Raw genomic sequence first — 9193 nt, forward strand, 5'->3', positions numbered from 1 at the left:
AAAAAAAAAAAAAAAAAAAAAAAAAAAAAAAAAAGAAAAAGAGCAGTGAACTGAGCATCTAAAATATTTAGGCCCAGTGATATTATGTATAAATGGTAGTGTGTATGACAAGTACAGTCTGTTTTGTAGATGGCAAAGTGGAGACTGTAACTTACTTTGGACTCGAAAGTCTCTACTTTGGCATCTGTAAAACAGATTATACTTGTCATATGCTTTTCTCTGTTTTATCAAATCTAAGGCACTATTCCATTTATTCTTTTTTTTTTCCAAGACCGTCTTGCTCTGTCACCCAGGCTGGAGCACAGAGGCGCAATTTCGGCTCACTGCAACCTCCACCTCCTGAGTTCAAGCAATTCTCATGCTTCAACCTCCCAGATAGCTGAGATTACAGGCATGCACCACCACACTGTGCTAATTGTTGCATTTTTAGTAGAGACAAGGTTTTACCAGGTTGGCCAGCCTGGTTTCCAGTGCCTGATCTCAAGTGATCTCCCCACCCCACCTCGGCCAAAGTGTTAGGATTACAGGTGTAAGCCACCATGCCTGGCCACCATTTATTCTTAAAGGTAGAATTTTACATGTCTGTCTACTCACTAGAATATCAGATTATTAGAGGTGGAAAAAAAACTAAGAGTATCTTATTCTTCATATTCTTACAGTTCCTATATCGTGTAGAAAATCAGAACAATGGTGTGGAAAATGATCTATAGAATAAAATTGGTCACTTATTCTGGCTATCCATGTACTCTTACAAATGACTGTTAAAATAAACAATTATTCTAATATAATAATTGTAAATATGAAATAAATTTCAAGAAAAAATAAGCATTAAAAGAAAGACAAATAGTAATATCTTTAAGTAACTTTGAACTAGTGACTTTGATATCATAACTACATCTTCCAAGTATAAAATTAATTCTGGCTGTATAGCTTCTAAGAGGGAGATCTCTACTCTAGCCCCCACTCTGAGTTCTAGATTTATCTAATTTCATATTTGACTCTCCACTTGAATTCACACAAAACCGTGTATGTATATATTCATAGAATCTTTATTCATAACAGACCAAAACTGGAAATAGCCCAAATGTCCTTCGATGGAGGGATGGTTGAATTCTTCACTGAATTACAAAAATCAACATGTCAAACAGAATGCATCCTCTTTCCAAGCATGCTCCTCTCACAGTGTCTCAACGTAATGAACAGAATAAGAACCATCTAGTTGTTCAAACCAGAAATGTGAGAACCACATTGACTTCTCCTTCACTTCAATCTCTCTCTTTAAGTCAGTCATCAAGTCTCTGAAACATCCCTCAAATTCATGTCTCTTTATCCACACTGCCACAACCCTGGCCCAAGTCATAACTGCCTTTCAACTTAACTACTGCAAAGCAACCTTACAGTTCTTTTCTTCCCCTACGTCATGCCATCTTCATAGTGTAACCAGAATGATTGTTTAAAGACCTGTGTTATACTATAAATTTCTATGTGAAACATTTCAGTACCTTCCAACTGGACAAGCTTACAAACCCTTCATGAATGTCTGTGGCTTATCTCTTCAGTCTCAGCTTTTATATTACTTGGATGTGGTCATACTGGGTATCTTCCAATTCCTCAAATATATCAGGGTGTCCATCGACAGGGACTTCATTCACACTTGTCCTCCCTGGATCACTCTTTACTGCCCCTGTCCTTTAATGTAAGAAAGTATCTATTTATCCTTTGGGTTTCAGCCTGTCTCAAGTTAAGTTAGACCCTATTATGATACCCTTCTATAGGTTTCTGTACTTCCATTTTTCTGGTAATCATTATTATCCTTCTTCAGCTACTTTCTCCTATCATTAAACCCTAGATTTATTACTCATTACTCAATAGTCATTAATAACTTCAACCCTTCATAATCTCAGTAATAATCATCCTAGACTCCAACTACCACCAGCTAAATTTCTAATTTACTCTCTCCAATACCACAAATCCTATAATCTTCATCCTCTAAATTGCAGTTATTCTATGTCATATTCTTTAATACTCTCATGTACTCACCCTCCTCCTTACCCACCTTAAGTTCCATATGCATATTTACAGTCACTTTATAGTAGCATATATCCTTATATCCCTTGACCAATTTGTGCTTCATGTCTTTACCTGGAAAAAGTCAAACCACTCTCTACTTCCTCTGCATCTAAATATTTGCAGCTGAACATGATTGGAGGAAAATGCATCTATGCTCACTTGTCTAGATCTAAATTCACTGATACTCAACTGCATTGAAATCTTGGGAATACCACTGACTCAACCACCTGGCCCACCCACCTAATGACCCAAGTACTAAGCCATCCTGCCCAGGACTCCAGGAACAAACCTACCTCCAGACCACGCTGTATGACCTGCCCAGAATCTCTGGATAGGCTGATGCATGAAGGGCGTTCCCTGCCGAAATAGTCTGTAAAGACTGGAATATATGCCTATTTCTTCAAATGCACAGACACCAACACATGACCACAGGGATCATAAGCAATAAAAAAAAAACCCTGAAATCTTAGAGATACCAATCAATTACATATTTCCCTTTCTCTTTACAGCCCATACCTCTAACTCTTCTCTCTCATCCTCTCTCGGAGAATGACATTGTTTCTTTTATTTTGGAATAGTAAAAGCAGTCAGAAGAGAATGTCTCCAAGTTTCATCCTAGTATCTACCCACAGTTTTGTAACTATCCTCATACACTGTGCATTCACTGTGTTTCTAATGGCTTCATAATTGAGACTCCTGATGAAGACTTCCTCTTTCACTTGTGTCCAAGAGTCCATTCTCTCTCATCTTCTAAGAATATTGCTCCAGTTATTTTCTCATCTCTGTCTTAAATCATGAAAATTTTCTTCTCCTCTACTACCTGTCTCTCTCTGTTCCATTTCTGTGCTCCCTTTTGCAATTAAATTCTGTAAACATTTGCCTATACATGCTGTTCGCAATTCTCTTTCCATTCTCTCCTACACTTACACCAATTAAAATTTTACCCTCACTGTTCTACCAAAATTTATTTTATAAACAACACCAATAACAATTGCATTAACAAATCAAAAAATGAAGTCTCATTTTACTTGATCTTTGAACACCACGTGGCAGGGTTAATCACTCTTTCCACCTTGAAATGGATACCACATGCTTGTGTTTTTCTTCCTGTCTCACTAGTTTCTGTCTTACCTTTCTATATCTTTTTGCTCATTTTCCCTCATCCCTCCACCCCATGTCTTAAAGCTGAAGTAAACCTAGGACTTAGTCCTGGTACTGAGTTTTTTTCCTCTTCTCTAACTGCTTTCTTTGGTAATCTTACCAGGTTAATGGCTTTCTATATAATCTATTCTCTGATGACTCTCAGATTTATATCAATCGGTAGAACCTCTTCCTTGAATTCATGAATTTTCAACTATCTAATCACTATTTTACTGAGAGGTACACAAAACATACAAAACTTAGTTCTGGATGTTTTGCACAAATCTTATGCATCCTTCTCTACCTGGTAAATAATAAATCCATCCTCTCAGGTGTTCAAGCCCAAAACCATGATTGAAGCCTGACTCTACTCATTCTCTCACATTCCATTCCATTGACGAATTCTATTGGCTGGAATTTCAAAATAAATGCAGAATCTAGCCTTTTTTTTTTTTTTTTTTTTTTTTTTTGCTATCCCTTATGCTACTCTGTTAGTGTAAGCCACAGCAATATTAGTGCATCACCCATTTGGAATATTGGAATCATCTTATTTCTACTCCTGTACAACTAACACCACTCGTAGAACAGCATCCAAGATTGTTCTCTTTACTGTAATTCTAATGCTCTAAGCTCCCTAGTGGTTCTCATAGTAATCAGATTAAAATTCAGTCAATATAGTGACCTACAAGATCCTGCATGATCTAACCCCTTTTTATTTTTTGTATTTACTTCTACTCTACCCCTTGATTACTCAGCCCCATTGATCTCTATGCTGTTCCTAGCACTCACTAATCACACTCTCATTTCAAGCTTTGTGCAGTAGGTCTCCATTTGATTAAAACACTGTTACATGTGGTAAATGGGCATGGTTAATTTCCATATGCTTTTCAGGTATTTCCCTAAAGTGTGGCTTTATCTGATTGCCCTACATTAAATTCCTCCCCCAACACATACATATGTGAGCACACTTCCATCCTTTCCTGCTTTGTTGTTATCAATAGCACCTCTTTTAATCTGGTGGAATAGATCTTATTACACATCTTAAATTTAAACATAAGCTTTAGAAAGGAACAAATATTATATATTTTATTCAATATTGTACTCTGAGCAACTAAAACAGTGCCCAGTACATTCTAGGTATTCTCTTTCTATTTACTGGATTAACTAATGGATTGTTATTAACTGTTCAATGCTTGTCAACTATGAAAGCTATCCTCATGAGGTCAGATTTGTCTTTTTGTAAGCACTCTAATATAGAATCTATCCACAATGTTTCCCTGACTGTGATACTAAGCTCAGAACAGATTCTCCCACTTTTGTCAGAGGACACGGCAACACAGAAAGTAAACAATGTATATTTGTAGAAAAAAGAATGGTTTTTAGCCAATAGGTACAGGTTTTTCCACAATTCATTTTTGGCATGACCTGCTCTCAATGGCATTAATAATTCTTATTGATTAATTAGCATCAGTGTATAGTATTAAAAATTTAATCATAAGATTGGTGAATTGACACAAAAAGTGAGGAGCTGCATTCCGTGGGTATAGATACAGAATAAATGTTCAAAGTGAAATTATTGATAGTGGAGAGAAGAGGATTAATTTCAGGAATCATAAACATACCTGAAGGACATTGTAACAGATGCATATAATTAAGGGTTTGGGATGTACACTTGTGAAACTACGTAAGTAAATACCTTATACAACAGTTTCAAAATTATTTATTTCCTGAATAATTAACATCATCCCTCTTCTACTAAAAATAATACTACTGCAAAGTTGTGTAATTATCTAACACTAAATACAATCTAATATATTATCTAACACTGAAATTGGAATCTGCTACTTTTATCAATACTGATTGTGATAGATGCTAAAAGATTATTCACCTATTTTTTTTTACTTCTCCCTCACTTCCTTTTCCCTTTATTTCCTTGCTTTGTAACACAAATATACAGACACTACCACTATCTCCATTAAACAGTCATTCACGCTCAGACACTTAACTACAACATACACCTATACTTGATCATAGAGTCTGCTGCCCTGAAACCAAAAAAAAGTCCAAAAAAGTATAAATAAATAGATCAGGGAATTTGAAGCTTCCCTCGTAAATGTTTTATGTAATGAGCCCACCTGTTGCATCCTGTAATCTTCACAGCCTACATTCAAAGAGTTTCCTCAGTTACTCTAACCCACTCATTCCAGTGATCTCAACCTCTTTTCATCAGAGAATTTTTCTCCACTGTTGTAATTTTTCTATTTGGTCTAAGCCAATTTGCCCTGCACATCCCTTTGCACATACCTTACTATGAATATAATTTTGGCTCAAAAGAGTTATCCAAATATCATAGATCAGATGTATTTATTGTGTCCTTGAATAAAGTTATCAGAGAAAGTTCTGACTGCTCAAACCTTATTATAAACACCTTTATTGAAAACAACTTATATGGAATCTAAGCAAATCTCATCTCTTATTATGGACAGAGAACTAACAGGCTAAATCCTCTCAGTAAACCTTCCCAGTAGCATCTTGAGCATTAACACTTTGGGATTTTCTCTCCAAGGACTTATTCTCTTTATATTTCTCTTCCCCTATGTATCAGTTTATTCCTTCTTTGATGTGCTTATGAGATCACTACATTGATTTAAATAATAATAATAAATGTTTGGCAGAGCCCTTCATGGGTCATAAGAAAAAAAGAATAATGATAATATAAAAGAAAGAGAAGACACAGCTCCTATCCTTGAGAAATCTAACATCTAATGAATCTGAAAAGTAATATCACTTAGGACAATATAATGAAAACGAAAAATGATTAATTATGAACTGAGGTCTACAGATATAGAAATGGAAAGATTTAAGCAAATTATGATCAAACAGGGAAGACTAAACAGTGGAGATAAATTTGGTTAACATGCTTTTAGGGATTAGTGTTTATATATATTCTTGGCAGAGACAATTTTATGTATGGAGTCTATTGAAATAATTAAAAACATCTAACTAAAGTAATTATTTGTACTATTATGATCAATGTTCTTTCTTACTATGAATAAAGAAATGATAAATTTCCTGGGCCCTATGTTAATTTATGAACAACCAACAAAATCAGTTTTATGATTTACTAGAAATATCGCCAAAGTTTTAATTTCAACACTATCCCTGTTACTTTAGGGTAAGTGTCAAAGACAAGTCAGATTAACACACAGATTAGTTGTAGGATGAAACTCACTGAAATAGCTCTTAGGAAACTGGGTCTTAGACAATTTAGTTTTCAACAATTGGCCTATTCCCCTTCAAAGTCCCATACAATGGAGAGTTATGCTGCCAATATGGCCATGAAAGCTCCTGTAGAGGAATAAAATGCAAAATAAATCAAACAAAAACTTAACATCCTAGAGAATGATTAAAGGCAAGTGTATTTGTGAGTGGAATGAAAGGTAGAAAAAAGGGATAGAGAACTAGGTGGGATTTTTTTCCTGATATCTATATCTTTGGTACAGTTCTCATTCATAACCTGAATTGTTTTCCTGATTTCTTTGTATAATTTTTAAATACTGTCTTGTGTCTCACTGAGCTGTTTTAGTATCAAAATTTTAAATACTTTTTCTCGGATTGTTTACATTTCGTTTTTATTGGGATCTGTTGCTGGAGAATGATTGTGTCCTTAAGTCGATATTTGCATATCTAGTGTAACAGTTACTTCTTTTAATTTTTTGAATTTGCTTTCATGGGGAGGACTTTTTCCAGAAGTATCTATGGTGTAGGTTGGGGTAGGGTTCTCTGATTTTGATTCTGGGCTTGTACAATAGTGCCTTCTCTGTATGATTTCTTCATCTGTAAACAGCGCCAGTGGTGTCTGATTTCTTTGGTGGCTTAGGATATGGTTGTTAGTGGAGACTGTGCTGAAGTCTTGCTAAAAACTGAGATGCCAGGTGGGCCGGTCTTCGATTTCCATTGGTAGAATCAGTGGGATGAGCATGTATGTCCTTGGGTCTCAGGGCAGCATACACTGGCACCAATGTTAGCGGGTTTAGGCAAGCCAATTCTTGTGCTTCCAAGTGGTTTGCTTGGGTTCTGGGAATGGCATCAGTGGTTCAGGTATGGATGAATTCTTGAGCCCTTTGGCAGTGGATGTGGTGTGGGTGATGGCAGTAGCAGTGGTGGGACAGCCCTCTGGGACCCATGTTATCCATGCTGATATTGGCAATGGCTGTGACGGGTTGGGCAGGTCAGTTCCCGGATCCACAGGAAGCACACGAGTGTGGATGTCAGCTGTGGTGCCAGGGGAAGGTTGAGTGGACCTGACCTCAGATCCCAGGAGGGGTGCTGAGGTGCTACCAGTGATGGACTGGGCTAGGTGACCCTCAGGCCCCTGTACAGTGTGCTCAGGTTCTGTGGGTGGGCGAAGCCAGGCTGAGCAGACCTTCCCATGGGCTCCTTGGTGGTGTAGGAGGCACTGGCTATGGTAGGCAGGGGCAGGGGGATCCCCGGATCACAGATGAAATGCTCAGATAGGAGTGGTAGTGGCTGTTTTGTGGTCCTGGACTGGGGAGTACGGGGCTGCTTTCCTGGGAGCAGCAATAGGCAAGAAACTGGGGAGGCATGGGCTTTGCTCATGCCTCTGCCCCACAGCAGCTCATCATGGCAGCAGTTGGAGGCAGTGAAATTTGTCCTCAGGGTGAGTAAAAATGTGTAGTTGTCTCTCTGGTCGGGGTAACGGGAGGTGGGATTACTGCCTAGGGCTCTTGCCTCGGTCCCAGAAGCAGAGTAGGATTCAGTGTGCTGGGATCTGTGCTGTCAAAATGGTACTGTGCTGCAGTTAGTTAGGACTTAGGGTTCGTGGGACCCAGTGTGAGGTTCTTTCTGGGGCAACGCCTTCACATGGTCTCCAGGCAGCTCCCTATGTTAGTCTCAGGGGCTACGATGGTTGAGGGGATCTCCTGTGACTAGAATTGTAGGTGTCTGCGGTGAAAATGTGTGCTGGGAATCTCTCCCTTTCCTTTTCCCACATTGGAGAGCCGCTCGAGACTCACATCCGATCTTGGTTGAACAGGCTGTCTTATTTCCTTTTCCTTTGCTTTTGGTGCTTCCTGGTCACTTCTCTGCTGACTTCCAGTGTTCTCTCTTAGATGATCTATTCAAGGTGTGATTATTGACTGGTGATTTTGGATACTTTACGTGAGAGGGTCAAATACCAGATGTATCAAGTCAGCCATGTTGGAGCCTCTCCAGTTCCATTCAAGGGGCCTGTTCTGAGTTGGCCGTAGGCCTTTCCCCGTAAGCAAAATTTCTATAACATTGAAATTGCTTAGGAAAAAAAGCTGTCAATACACTTTAATGGTTTTCGTTTTGTTTTGTTTTATGGCGTCTCACTCCGTCAGCCAGGCCGGAATACAGTGGCGGAATCTCTGCCTCCCAGGCTCAAGCGATTCTCCCGCCTCAGCCTCCTGAGTAGCTGGGATTACAGGCGTACACCACTAAGCCCAGCTAATTTATGTATTTTTAATAGAGATGGAGTTTCACCACATTGGCCAGGCTGGTCTGGAACTCATGACCTCAAGTCTGCCTTGGCCTCCCAAAGTGCTGGGATTAGAGGCGTGAGTCACTGCACCCAGCCAACTTGGAGGTATTTTGGGGGAAAAAAAAGGAATAATGATTTTTCCTAACTTATGAGATATTAAGCCCTACAATAACATCATATTAATTAAAATACAGCTTATTCAATGGACAAAATAGTAAGTGGAGAAACAGATCATGTATTGAGGGGGACTTGGAATAGTATAAAGATTGCCTCACAAATCTATGAAGAAGGAAGGATTAGTCTATCTACATAGAGACAAGCAGAACCAAGACTAGCTGATTATCTCATAGGATATGTAAATATAACCTCTAGAAGACTAGAGTCCTAAATGACAAATATAAAACTCTAAATCTAATTAACAGGACCAGTTACATGATCTTTATGGCTCAATGCAAGATA

This window comes from Theropithecus gelada, chromosome 4, assembly GCF_003255815.1.
Source record: "Theropithecus gelada isolate Dixy chromosome 4, Tgel_1.0, whole genome shotgun sequence".
Classification (NCBI taxonomy): Eukaryota; Metazoa; Chordata; class Mammalia; order Primates; family Cercopithecidae; genus Theropithecus; species Theropithecus gelada.